At 42.2% G+C, this 14,237-nt stretch overlaps 1 pseudogene; it reads left to right on the forward strand.

Annotated features, from left to right (window-relative positions):
• Window positions 1-302: 302 nt before the first annotated feature.
• The window catches only part of LOC124016488, a 126,431-nt pseudogene continuing 112,496 nt past the window's right edge, over window positions 303-14,237 (forward strand).

A 14,237-nucleotide genomic window follows, 5' to 3' on the forward strand; every position in this document is an offset into this window, starting at 1 on the left:
CTCATAAAGTTGTTTTTCCAAGTTTATGATCTTCAAATTCTATGCTATTCTGCTCTATTGCACCTCTGGATATTTGTGAGAATGAGAAGAAATAATCCAGCTGTAAGTAAGTAGAGAATTAGTAGGGTATTCATGATCCCCTGGCTGCGGCGCACGCGCAGTGTGCAGAGAAGGCCATGTTGAAGTTAGGCTGGGATTTTTTTTTCTGACGACGTGTTTTTAAATATTGTATGTTTTTCGTCATTTGTGGTGTCAGTGTCCCAACAAATATAAGGACTGGATAACTAAACCGGAGACTTAAAATGGCTTCCACTTTCGACCTTTCAAGGCGAAATCCGCAAGAGGATTTCGAGCTAATACAAAGAATTGGGAGCGGGACCTACTGAGATGTATACAAGGTAACATGGGATTTTAGTTAGACATCGTCTTTTTTGATAAATCATTGATATGCTACCAATAAAGACATTGTTATTAGTAACCTGGAACTTGGAGTAGCCTTCAGGAGTTTAGCCAGTCGGGCAATAACTTGGCAACAGTGGTTGTTGAACTAGTAACGTTATATCCAGGCTGTTAGCATGTTTACCAACTCGCTACAGATGTGTTCCAATTCACAAAGCACAACGTAAGGAATTCTACCGGTTCTTGTGAGAAACGCATACTTAGCCCTGTGAAATTCCACGAACGATACTGTTCTGTTTGTCATCGCTATCCCTAGCACAATAATGCACTAAAGGAGTCTTACTCCTTAGAGTCAAAGGACCTTACATGTTCTGTTTCTTCTTCTATGGTATGTATATTGGCGATCGTACAATGTAGTGTGCTTTCTGCCACCTACTGTACGGGATGGAAACAGGACCCCCTCCCCCCAAAAAATAAAAATAAACGAAACTAAATCAAAAACTTTTCTGATAAAAAACAGATCTGATCACTACACAGGCTCAAGGCGAAAGAGGGTAGGCGGGTCTTCTGGAGCCAGAACCTCTTACAAGTCTTCAGATGTAAAATCCTTAAGTCCCCAAAACAGTTTTGCCGCAGCCACAATAATGTCCAATTTCTTAGACCTCTTTGAGACTTGTGCCGTAAACTTTATAACTGTGGCAATGAACGCCATAAAATCCACCATTTTAACACACAGTATCTTTTGACTGGCAGCAAACATTTACTGCAGGCTGTGGTCGGTCCAATACCATGTCTTCACTAGCATCACTTGTTTTCTCTTCTTTTAATCTCCTCTGCATGGGATATTTGATTGACCGCTCTAACCTTTGCTACCTTAATCACCTTGATTTGGGAACTCGGGATCATGATCACCACCACAATTGCAACACCACTGTCCTTCTACACACAGTAGAAGTATACACAGTATACTCTGTCTGTCTGCCTCACTTGAACATGGCCAAATCCTTTACAATTCTTACAGTGCAATGGTTTGCGGACGAAAACTCTTACAGCGTATCTTACATAACCAAGCTTCACATGCATAGGTATTTGTTCTTTATCAAAAAACAACAGGACCGACAGACTTTCTTATTTTTCTCCATTCACAAACCACACCAGGATTTCTCTTCAGGTATTCAACCTGAACATACGTCGTCACCCCTGAGATGATTCCTTTGACGGGTTCTCTACTCAGAAGTTCAAAACGTCTCTTATTCATAAAAAAACAAGACCACTCCTGACAAACTCAACTTTTTCTTGTGCATACCTCACCATTTTCGACACCTCAAACGGGTCTCCCACATATGCATCCTTACTCATCAAACGCGTACCAACAACAAGTAATTAGTTATCATTCATATACGTATCCTCCACTCCAATTTTAGACAATTTCCTTCATCTTCACCAACTTTGCTCATCGCGGTGCTTGATTCAACCTCAGCAACCACTTCTGCCATACAATCTCCATAGACAAACATTGGAAGTAGAATGGCCTTACATCGTCATAGGATGCCACCTTTCCAAAATTCAGTTAGTCAAATTTCTGCCCTACTAGAGCTGCCCCGATCAACTGTAAGCTCTGTAATTGTGATGTGGAAACGTCTAGGAGCAACAACAGCTCAGCTGCGAAACGCATTCTACGGAATGATGAATCACGCTTCACCACCGACAGACGAATCTGGGTTTGGCGGATGCCAGGAGAATGCTACCTGCCCCAATGCATAGTGCCAACTGTACATTTTGGTGAAAGAGGAATAATGGTATTGGGCTGTTTTTCATGGTTTTGGCTAGGCCTCTTAGTTCCAGTGAAAGTACATTTTAACGCTACAGCATACAATGGCATTCTAGATGATTCTCTGCTTCAAACTTTGTGGCAGTAGTTTGTGGAAGGCCCTTTCCTGTTTCAGCATGGCAATGCCCCCGTGCACAAAGTGAGCTCCATACAGAAATGGTTTGTCGAGATTGGTGTGGGAGAACTTGACAGGCCTGCATAGAGCCCTGACCTCAACCCCATCGAATACCTTTGGGATGAATTTTAATGCCGACAGTGAGCCAGGCCTTATCACCCAACATCAGTGCCCGACCACTAATGCTCATGTGACTGATTGATAGCAACTCCCTGCAGCAATGTTCCAACATCTAGTGGAAAGCCTTCCCAGAAGAGTGGAGGCTGTTATAGCAGCAATGTTCCAACATCTAGTGGAAAGCCTTCCCAGAAGATTGGAGGCTGTTATGGCAGCCCATGTTTTTGGAATGAGATCTTCGACAAGCATGTGTCCACATACATCTGGTCATGTAGTGTATGACCCCTCATTCATGTCAATAGGAATAACACTCATTTTGTATTCCGTTGCGTACAAACACTATCAAAAAACTATTAACACTCAATACAACAACAAAAACTGAGTATTTAAATTGTAGTAAATTACTCACTTAAAATGTACCAAGTATAATACATTTTACTCGAACAGTGGGAAGAAAAAGTATGTGAACCCTATTTTTCATGTCTTTATTGAACACACTGTGTAAACATTCACAGTGCAGGTTGGAAACCCTTGGATTTAATACAGGTTGACCCTCCTTTGGCAGAAATAACCTCAACCAAATGTTTTCTGTAGTTGTTGATCAGACCTGCACAATGGTCAGGAGGAATTTTGGACCATTCCTCTTTACAGAACTGTTTCAGTTCAGCAATATTCTTAGGATGTCTGGTGTAAATTGCTCTCTTGATGTCATGCCACAGCATCTCAATTGGGTTGAGGTCAGGACACCAGAAGGCACATTTTCTTCTGTTCAAGCCATTCTGTTGTTGATTTACTTTTGTCTTCTGGGTTGTTGTCCTGTTGCATCACCTAACTTCAGTTGAGCTTCAATTGGCTGACATATAGCCTTACATTCTCCTGCAAAATGTCTTGATAAACATGAGAATTCATATTTCTATAGATGATAGCAAGCTGTCCAGGCCCAGAGGCAGCAAAGCAGCCCCAAACCATGATGATCTCTCCACCCTAGTTTACAGTTGGGATGAGGTTTTGATGTTGGTGTGCTGTGCCTTTTTTTTCTCCACACATAGTGTTGTGTGTTCCTTCCAAAAACTCAACTGTAGTTTCATCTGTCCACAGAATATTTTGCCAGTAGCACTGCGGAACATGCAGATGCTCTTTTGCGAATTTCAGATGTGCAGCAATGTTTTTTTTGGACAGCAGTGGTTTCTTCCGTAGTGTCCTCCCATGAATACCATTCTTGTTTAGTGTTTTACGTATTCTAGACTTGTCAACAGAGATGTTAGCATCTTCCAGAGATTTCTGTAAGCCTTTAGCTGAGACTCTAGGATTATTTTTTAACCTCATTGAGCATTCTGCACTGTGCTCTTGAAGTCATCTTTGCAGGACAGCCACTCCTAGGGAGAGTAGCAACAGTGCTGAACTTTCTCCATTTATAGACAATTTAACTTACTGTGGACTGATGACCATCAAGGATTTTAGAGATACTTTTGTAACCCTTTCCAGCTTTATGCAAGACAACCATTCTTAATCTTAGGTCTTCTGAGATCTCTTTTGTTTGAGGCATGGTTCAAAATAGTAGCAAACTCAAATTTTGTGATTGTTCTTTATGGGGCAGGGCAGCTCTAACCAAATCTCCAATCTCGTCTCATTGATTCAACTCCAGGTTAGTTGACTCCTGACTCCAGTATGCTTTCGGACTAGTCATTAGCCTAGGGGTTCACATACTTTTTCCAACCTACACATTTTCCTACACTTTTTCCATCCTACAATTTTTAAATGATGTATTCAACATAGACAAGAAAAATACAATTTGTGTGTTAACAGTTTAAGCACACCGAGTTTGTCTATTGATGTGAGTTAGATGAAGATCAGATCACATTGTATGTCAAATTTATGCAGAAATACAGTTAATTCCATACTTTTTCTTGCCACTGTAAATATGATTTACATATAAATAGAACACTTATCCAAAATTTGACCAGAGGACAATTATTCAGAAAGTATTTCAAAGCCCACACAAAGTATGCTATTTGACTGACAACGATTCCTACTTCTGTAACAATGTAAAAATCCAAAACTATTCAGAGACTAATTCAAAATGTGGGTAACCTCTCAATAATATTTAGAATAGACCAGGCCTGACACAAAATGTAGAAATAGTAGCCTATTTCAACAACAGTTCAGTGAATGCAACAAGTATTAGATAGAGAAGATACAAAACACAACTGTTACAGAGACAATAAAAGATTTGTAGGAGAAATTCCTATTTCACACTGTCACTGTATCTTTAACAAATTGTATTTTCAGGCCCAAGAAAACAATAGCTCAAGGGGCTCCCAAAGATAAAAATGCTGGCTTATACGGTTAATGGTTTCTCAGTTTCAACTTAATATGTGAATGTGGGTCATGTATTGAAATGCACCCCAATATTTTTTTCTGCATAATCTTTGGCTAAAAACAAAGCCTACTTTGTTTTTCTACCCCTTATGAAAGGTGCATAGATGACTGGCCATATAATGAGTTTCTATCCATACTTCAATGTTGGGATTCAACCCACTCGTCCATCTTTTCATTCTGAAGGCCTTAGCTTACAAGCACCCGAGTGGGCAGTTAGGCCAGAAAATGAGCTACTACACCAAAGTAAGTTGGCCCATATCACTTTAAGTTACCAACAGTACATGCTAAACCATCCCTCTTGATTTACATTTGTTTCTTAATTTCTTTCATGAAATACTTAGATTTTTTACTTTTTATTTAACCTTTATTTAAGTCAGTTAAGAACAAATTATTATTTACAATGACAGCCTACCCTGGCCAAACCTGGACAACACTGGACCAATTGTGAGCTGCCCAATGGGACTCCCAATCACGTCTGGATGTGATACAGCCTGGAATCTAAATAGGGACTGTAGTGACGCCTCTTGCACTGAGATGCAATGCCTTAGACCGCTGTGCAACTCGGGAACGAGTATTTAAATGCCTGGTAATAATTGATGCGAACATGGGTAATTAAAATCAAATCATAATTCTATCATGACAGTTGGCGCAAGGTTATTAACAAGCACTTATAATAATACGCTAACTTCTTTTTATCAACAGTGCCCACAATGCCCCTAAATAAGAGGGATAAGGGAGATAGCCTATGCCACAATGAATCAAGACAATAATCCCAAACACGCATGTTTCGTATTGCGTCAGATGGGAATATTGACGAATACGCTGATTCGGTGTGCGAGTTCATTAGAACGTGCGTCGAAGATGTCGTTCCCATAGCAACGATAAAAACATTCCCTAACCAGAAACCGTGGATTGATGGCAGCATTCGCGTGAAACTGAAAGCGCGAACCACTGCTTTTAATCAGGGCAAGGTGTCTGGCAACATGACTGAATACAAACAGTGCAGCTATTCCCTCCGTAAGGCTATCAAACAAGCTAAGCGTCAGTACAGAGACAAAGTGGAATCTCAATTCAATGGCTCAGACACAAGAGGCATGTGGCAGGGTCTACAGTCAATCACGGACTACAAGATGAAATCCAGCCCAGTCACGGACCAGGATGTCTTGCTCCCAGGCAGACTAAATAACTTTTTTGCCCGCTTTGAGGACAATACAGTGCCACTGACACGGCCTGCAACGGAAACATGCAGTCTCTCCTTCACTGCAGCCGAGGTGATTAAGACATTTAAACGTGTTAACCCTCGCAAGGCTGCAGGCCCAGACGGCATCCCCAGCCGCGCCCTCCGAGCATGCGCAGACCAGCTGGCCGGTGTGTTTACGGACATATTCAATCAATCCCTATACCAGTCTGCTGTTCCCACATGCTTCAAGAGGGCCACCATTGTTCCTGTTCCCAAGAAAGCTAAGGTAACTGAGCTAAACGACTACCGCCCCGTAGCACTCACTTCCGTCATCATGAAGTGCTTTGAGAGACTAGTCAAGGACCATATCACCTCCACCCTACCTGACACCCTAGACCCACTCCAATTTGCTTACCGCCCAAATAGGTCCACAGACGATGCAATCTCAACCACACTGCACACTGCCCTAACCCACCTGGACAAGAGGAATACCTATGTGAGAATGCTGTTCATCGACTACAGCTCGGCATTCAACACCATAGTACCCTCCAAGCTCGTCATCAAGCTCGAGACCCTGGGTCTCGACCCCGCCCTGTGCAACTGGGTACTGGACTTCCTGACGGGCCGCCCCAGGTGGTGAGGGTAGGCAACAACATCTCCTCCCCGCTGATCCTCAACACGGGGGCCCCACAAGGGTGCGTTCTGAGCCCTCTCCTGTACTCCCTGTTCACCCACGACTGCGTGGCCACGCACGCCTCCAACTCAATCATCAAGTTTGCGGACGACACAACAGTGGTAGGCTTGATTACCAACAACGACGAGACGGCCTACAGGGAGGAGGTGAGGGCCCTTGGAGTGTGGTGTCAGGAAAATAACCTCACACTCAACGTCAACAAAACTAAGGAGATGATTGTGGACTTCAGGAAACAGCAGAGGGAACACCCCCTATCCACATCGATGGAACAGTAGTGGAGAGGGTAGCTAGTTTTAAGTTCCTCGGCATACACATCACAGACAAACTGAATTGGTCCACTCACACTGACAGCGTCGTGAAGAAGGCGCAGCAGCGCCTATTCAACCTCAGGAGGCTGAAGAAATTCGGCTTGTCACCAAAAGCACTCACAAACTTCTACAGATGCACAATCGAGAGCATCCTGGCGGGCTGTATCACCGCCTGGTACGGCAACTGCTCCGCCCTCAACCGTAAGGCTCTCCAGAGGGTAGTGAGGACTGCACAACGCATCACCGGGGGCAAACTACCTGCCCTCCAGGACACCTACACCACCCGTTGTTACAGGAAGGCCATAAAGATCATCAAGGACATCAACCACCCGAACCACTGCCTGTTCACCCCGCTATCATCCAGAAGGCGAGGTCAGTACAGGTGCATCAAAGCTGGGACCGAGAGACTGAAAAACAGCTTCTATCTCAAGGCCATCAGACTGTTAAATAGCCACCACTAACATTGAGTGGCTGCTGCCAACACACTGTCATTGACACTGACCCAACTCCAGCCATTTTAATAATGGGAATTGATGGGAAATGATGTAAATATATCACTAGCCACTTTAAACAATGCTACCTTATATAATGTTACTTACCCTACATTATTCATCTCATATACATATGTATATACTGTACTCTACAACATCGACTGCATCCTTATGTAACACATGTATCACTAGCCACTTTAACTATGCCACTTTGTTTACTTTGTCTACATACTCATCTCATATGTATATACTGTACTCGATACCATCTACTGTATGCTGCTCTGTACCATCACTCATTCATATATCCTTATGTACATGTTCCTTATCCCCTTACACTGTGTATAAGACAGTAGTTTTGGAATTGTTAGTTAGATTACTTGTTGGTTATCACTGCATTGTCGGAACTAGAAGCACAAGCATTTCGCTACACTCGCATTAACATCTGCTAACCATGTGTATGTGACAAATACAATTTGATTTGATTTGATTTGATTTGAAACCCACAAAGAAATTACCATTTCGGTCTCATTGAAAACCTGTGATTTGAATTGAAGAGCCGGAGGCAGTCCTTAAGCACAGACAAAGGATATCAAGGATCTGGAATGATTCTGTATGTAGGAATGGTCTAAGAATCCCTCCCAATGTGTTCTCCAACTCATAAAACATTTTAGAAAAAGGCTCCGTGCCCTTATTCTTGCAAGATGAGGTATTGAAAACAGGGGTGTCAATCATTTTGACCCCTACCTTTTTGAGGAAAAATAATATTACCTGTTGAAAAAAATCTCTTTCTCTGAGCAATTGTATTAGTATAAAATAATATAATTTCTGTTGCTTACAATATAGCTCAGTATTTTCATTATTTTATACAGTCATTCTTAAAAAAAAATTATCAATAATTTCAGATCCCACTTTTAGACAAAAGTGCCAATTGAGTTGATCACCAAAATAATTAGAAGTGCATTTTATTATTAATATATTGACAAAACCCAGTTGATTACATTTTTTAAAACTGCCTAGATAGAGTTGCTATTCAAAATGCAGAAATAATGAAAGCCATAATTGTTCCATTTATCTGTTTTCTTTGCCTATAGCATCAGCATCATCTATGCAAGTGAGAACATTTGCTAACATGGGAATGTACCCTACTTATATGTGTTCACATTCCCGAAAACACTTGCATGAGTGCAATACCAAGACTAAGGAGGCTCAAGGAGGCTTTGTAGTGGTGATTTACCTAGCTGCAACATGAAAGCATTTTGCGCTCCAGGGAAAACATTCCCCTAGGTACAGCTCTAGGATCAGCTGCCCATCACCCAATCCTAACCTTAACCATTAATGGGGAAAATGCTCAACTGACCCAAGATCTGTGTCAAGGGGCAACTTCACCCTACTCCCATTTGGCTCCATAAGATTCCTCATCGTCTATCATCCTTGACTTTTTAAGATAGCATTTTTTCACATGCAAAAATGTTAACGAAATGTCTGAGTTCCTCCAGTGTTTTTTTGTGAGTAGGAGGACTTGGCTGTTCCAGACAGTGTGCAACTTGGTAACAATGCAGATAGCCCGGTTAGCCAATGTGCGGAGGCACTAGTTGGTCGGGCCAATTGAGGTAGTATGTACATGAATGTATAGTTAAAGTGACGATGCATATACAGTGCCTTGCGAAAGTATTCGTCCCCCTTGAACTTTGCGACCTTTTGCCACATTTCAGGCTTCAAACATAAAGATAAAATGCAAAAAACATCATCAAACAGAAGTTCAGTGAGGATCTCTGAATGATCCTGACCTCTAAATGTTGACCTAAATGACTAATGATGATAAATACAACATCAATAAAATGCAACGCTGCCTGCCCATACCATCTGCATGGTACAGTTGAAACGGGGATTCATCCGTCAAGAGCACACTTCTCCAGCAAGCCAGTGATCATCGAAGGTGAGAATTTGCCAACTAAAGTCGGTTATGATGCCAAACTGCAGTCCGATCAAGACCCTGGTGAGCACGCAGATGAGCCTGAGACAGTTTGTGCAGAAATTCTTTGGTTGTGCAAACCCACAGTTTCATCAGCTGTCCGGGTGGCTGGTCTGAAACTATCAAGCAGGTGAAAAAGCCGCATGTGGAGGTCCTGGGCTGGCGTGGTTACACATGGTCTATGGTTGTGAGGCCAGTTGGACGTACTGAAAAAACAACACTGAAGATGGCTTATGTTAGAGAAACAAACATTTAATTATCTGGAAACAGCTCTGGTGGGCACTCCTGCAGTTAGCATTGCAATTGCACGCTCCCTCAATTTGAGACATCTGTGGCATTGGGTTGTGGTGACACAACTGCACATTTTAGTGTCCTTTTATTGTCCCCAGCACAAGGTGCACCTGTGTAATCAGCTTATTGATATGCCACACCTGTCAGGTGGATAGATTATATTGGAAAAGGAGAAATGCTCACTAACAGTGATGTAAACTAATTTGTGCAAAACATTTGAGAGAAATAAGCTTTTAGTGTGTATGGAACATTTCTGGAATCTTTTATTTCAGCTCATGAAACATGGGACCAACACTTTACATGTTGCGTTTATATTTTTGTTCATTATATAATGTTTATTCTAATTCTATAGTTAGAATAAAAAAATTGTGGGCATTTTGGATACAGTGTTGTTTGACATTACAACAAAGGAAAATGCCAGGGAGGAATTATTGTGACAGGGTAGAAACCAAAGTGATTGTCAGTGTTTCCTAGGGGACCCTACAATCTTTGGCTACGTTAAATGTTTCTTCATCTAGCCAACATATTCATGCATCACCTATTCCTGATTTAGGAGATACTGTTACACAAACAACATGCTGATTTAGACCTACAACAGCACTGGTATCAGGATGAATTAGCTTGTTGATGTATGTTAAGAAGTGTAAACAACATTGTTGTCCTGCGTGTGCTACATTGACCATGCAGATGGAACGCAAGTGTCTCTTGGTCAAGCAACAATTCTTTTTAATTTGACCCCCCCCCCCCAATTTCGTAGTACCCAATTATTTTTTAGTAGCTACTATCTTGTCTCATCGCTACATCTCCCGTACGGGCTCGGGAGAGACTAAGTTCGAAAGTCATGCGTCCTCTGATACACAACCCAACCAGGCCGCACTACTTTTTAACACAGCCCCATCCAACCCGGAAGCCAGCCGCACCAATGTGTCGGAGGAAACACAGTGCACCTGGCAACCTTGGTTATAGCGCGCTCTGCGCCCGGCCCGCCACGGGAGTCGCTGGTGCGCGATGAGACAATAATTTCCCTACCGACCAAACCCTCCCTAACCCAGACGACGCTAGGCCAATTGTACGTCGCCCCACGGACCTCCCGGTCGCGGCCGGTTACGACAGAGCCTGGGCACAAACCCAGAGTGGTACAGCGTTCTTAACCACTGTGCCACCCGGGAGGCTACAAATGCACTCCTTGAGTGACATGGGGAGGGGCTAAGTCTGTGTGGAAAGTGGCACGGAGAGTGCTGACAGGGATGACCAAAGTAGCGGTGTAAACTATAAAAATGGATGTTACACACGGCGTATCACATTTTAACATACCAACTTTCAAATACAGTTATATAAGGTAAAGTGAAAAACTACAACTGTTCCATGCAGCAATACCGGTATATAGTAAAATACGGTATACCGTCCAGCCCTACTTATAGCTGTGTCTCTCTACTATGACATTCTTATGACTATGACATGAGTGTTATAGCATGGTCATGATCGTAAGTGTTAACTATTATTGTAATGAAAACCAAGTCCAGGTAGCAGATAATGGACTGACCCTAACATATATTTATGTAGTTGGTTCTGTATATTAACAAATATACATGAGTTCTAACTTAATTTTATTTCTAACATAATTTGTTAGTTTACAATTGTACAGCTTATGCTTCCTGCGTATAAAAGCCACGACGGCTGCTGGAAAGCCCCGAAAGCAAGATTAGTAATTTCTGTGAGTATGTGGCACTTCACTTTTTAATATGGGAAACGGCTGTGAGGATTCTTCTTCAATATATCAATTATATGTGGAAATATGTGTTTGAGTGAACATTAGCAAGCTAGCAGCTTGATGAAACCAAGTGAATTCTCTCCTCCCCCTCTCCCCGGATTTAGCTTGTGGCTATCACTGTCTAGCTGGCTAGGTTTAGGATATTTACTAGTCCATACCAGTGACAAATTTAGCTATGTATTCAATATATGACAATACACAAAATCTATCTCACTTATTTTTCCAACCAGAAAGAAATGGTCACAAATTGATTCAGAAAAAGAGGACAAGGATAGCTAGCTATAGCATGGTAACGTTAGCAGCTGCCTCTTCAACGAGAAGAGACTTGTGACGACATTGATCCTAAAATCAAAAAAGAAACTTCCACCCGCCAAAGAAAGCATGGCTCTCAGGCTTCTCCGAAATGCCGGCAGATCCGGATCCATGGCCGAAGCGTGGCATTTCAATTGCGCCCGCACCTGGCAAGCTGTATAGGTAACTCCCCCGGAGCCACAGAATGGCCAAATTACCACAACATACAGCCCCCACAAACACCTTGTAAACTTGCTCTATACAGAAATGGTGACATCCATTGCGGCCAAAATTATAATTTCCCATAGGCTTGTACTCTCCTTTCCTCCATTGAGACTGACCAGAGTGGGGAAACCATCCTCCCACTCCTTTTAAATTGCTGAACTGCCTGTTTGGACAGTATGTCAGGCTTAGATTGGGTTGTTTTGATAGTTCTGCGGCTTCTATGCATCGAGAAAATGGTTTTGTATTGATTTCAACAATCTGAGGAAGCCCTATTGTCCGGGGAGGGAGTGTGTCAGTGTGGAGTTGAGGGGAGGAGGGCGAGGGAGGCAGATAGATAAATAGAGAAAAAGAGTGAGAGAACTTGGACAAGAGATATAGTGAGAGGAAGAGTGCGGGTCTAAAGGAAATATGGTGATGCTGCATATTTGCATCGCAGCCCTGGTTTGAGTGGAATGTCCATTCTCTTTCTAAGGGCTGTAGTGGTTAACTGCGAAATGGATTGTGTAAGCAGATCTCCTCAGACAGAGCTAGGCCTCCTTCAAACTCAATGGCCTTGTTAGAATACTTAAATGCACCCTTCCTTGTTTCCTTGAGGTAATCAACAGATCTATAAGTGATTGGATAGATGAAAGCAAGGTTACCACCCCATTATTTTCACTGATCCAACCAATTCCGATCTGTGATTATTTCAAGAAAGGGAGGGAAGAATGCATTTTGAAGTATTCCAACTGGGCCATTTGATTTTCCTGCATTTCATCAGCTACCTTAACTTTCAGGGGTGTATTCACTAGAAACCAAACAGAAGAAAACAAATGAAACAAGGAGGGACCTGCCTGAATTTGTTCAATAGAAACTATCGTTGCGAAACTTCTTGCTACGGTGTCCACTGAATTACACCCCAAGTTCAGCTCACCCGGAAATCTTTGAAGTTTGGGGCCGAACTTTGAATAGACATTGACTGAATGTGGTCCAGCAGCAGCCATTGTGTAGAGAGAGTGTAGTGAAGAGCCTACTTGGCATCCAGTCTTCTCAGTCCATTTAAGAAATCCGGAGCTACGGCTATGGAGGGATGCGTTTAATTTGGTTAAGGTGATTAACACTTTAGCTTGTCTAGAGCCTTGTTGGCCTGCCTTCTTCACAGCACGTACTACTCTCTCTCTCTTTCTGTTTCTCTCTTTCTCTGCCTCTCCCATTCTCTCTTCTCCTCTTCCTAGCCTATTAGATACTAAACTGTTACATATTCAGTCTGTTGAGATCTCTCTCTCTTTTCTCTCTATCCCTCGCCATTCATCTCTCAGTAGGCATATATATCTCTTGGCATGTCTTTCTCATGGTATGATATTAAAATCAAAAGTCTACCCTTAGCTAGGAGACAGTGAGGCCATCCTTTTCATGTGTCAATACAAAGCATCTATTTTACAGTATCAATTAACTGTCTTTGTATAAAAAGCCTGTTGCGAAACACAAGACGGCACCAATGTTCTTTTCCTCAACGATCCCTCATAAATGTTGTCACCCAATCCTTTCACACTTAGAATTTTTCATCAATTATTTACCGAGTCCCACAACTGGGCCATTGTCCCTTCCTGTTCCGCTATTACAGCGCCGAGATTGGAATCTCCCCATGCGGACCAACCGGGGCTCACAACCCTGACTGAACACCTCTGGCTCTGATACATCGCCGGCAGTGCTTTATTTGAAGGGTATGTACATAAGGCCTTCATAACACATTCATAAGGGGTATATGAGCAGTTCATAAATTCTTATGTCACAACTGCTTTAAAATAGCCTAACACTTTGTTTAAATGTGTTGTCATAATGCCTAGCTACATAAGGTGATCATAAACACTACTTAATTGACATGACATAAGTTGACAAATGATGTCACATAACCAGACCCTGAACCCGTCTCCTTATTTTGTGCTTGAATGACATGCTTATGACATCTCTATGTAGGCATTATAAAGAAGCTTTTAAATAATGAATACATTTTTCTAACATTACAGAATGGAGTTAATGGTCAGACACTGAAATCACACTAGACTGTCGTTCACAGGCAGTTTGTATGAACTTGTATCCACATCCTGGAATCATCTAAAACACCCTATTCAGGAGTCAAATTCTTAGAATAATTAAAGGCCTCCTTTTCTGTCTTAGCACAAACATTTGTTGC

The sequence above is a fragment of the Oncorhynchus gorbuscha genome, linkage group LG26 (genome assembly GCF_021184085.1).
Source record: "Oncorhynchus gorbuscha isolate QuinsamMale2020 ecotype Even-year linkage group LG26, OgorEven_v1.0, whole genome shotgun sequence".
Taxonomy (NCBI): domain Eukaryota; kingdom Metazoa; phylum Chordata; class Actinopteri; order Salmoniformes; family Salmonidae; genus Oncorhynchus; species Oncorhynchus gorbuscha.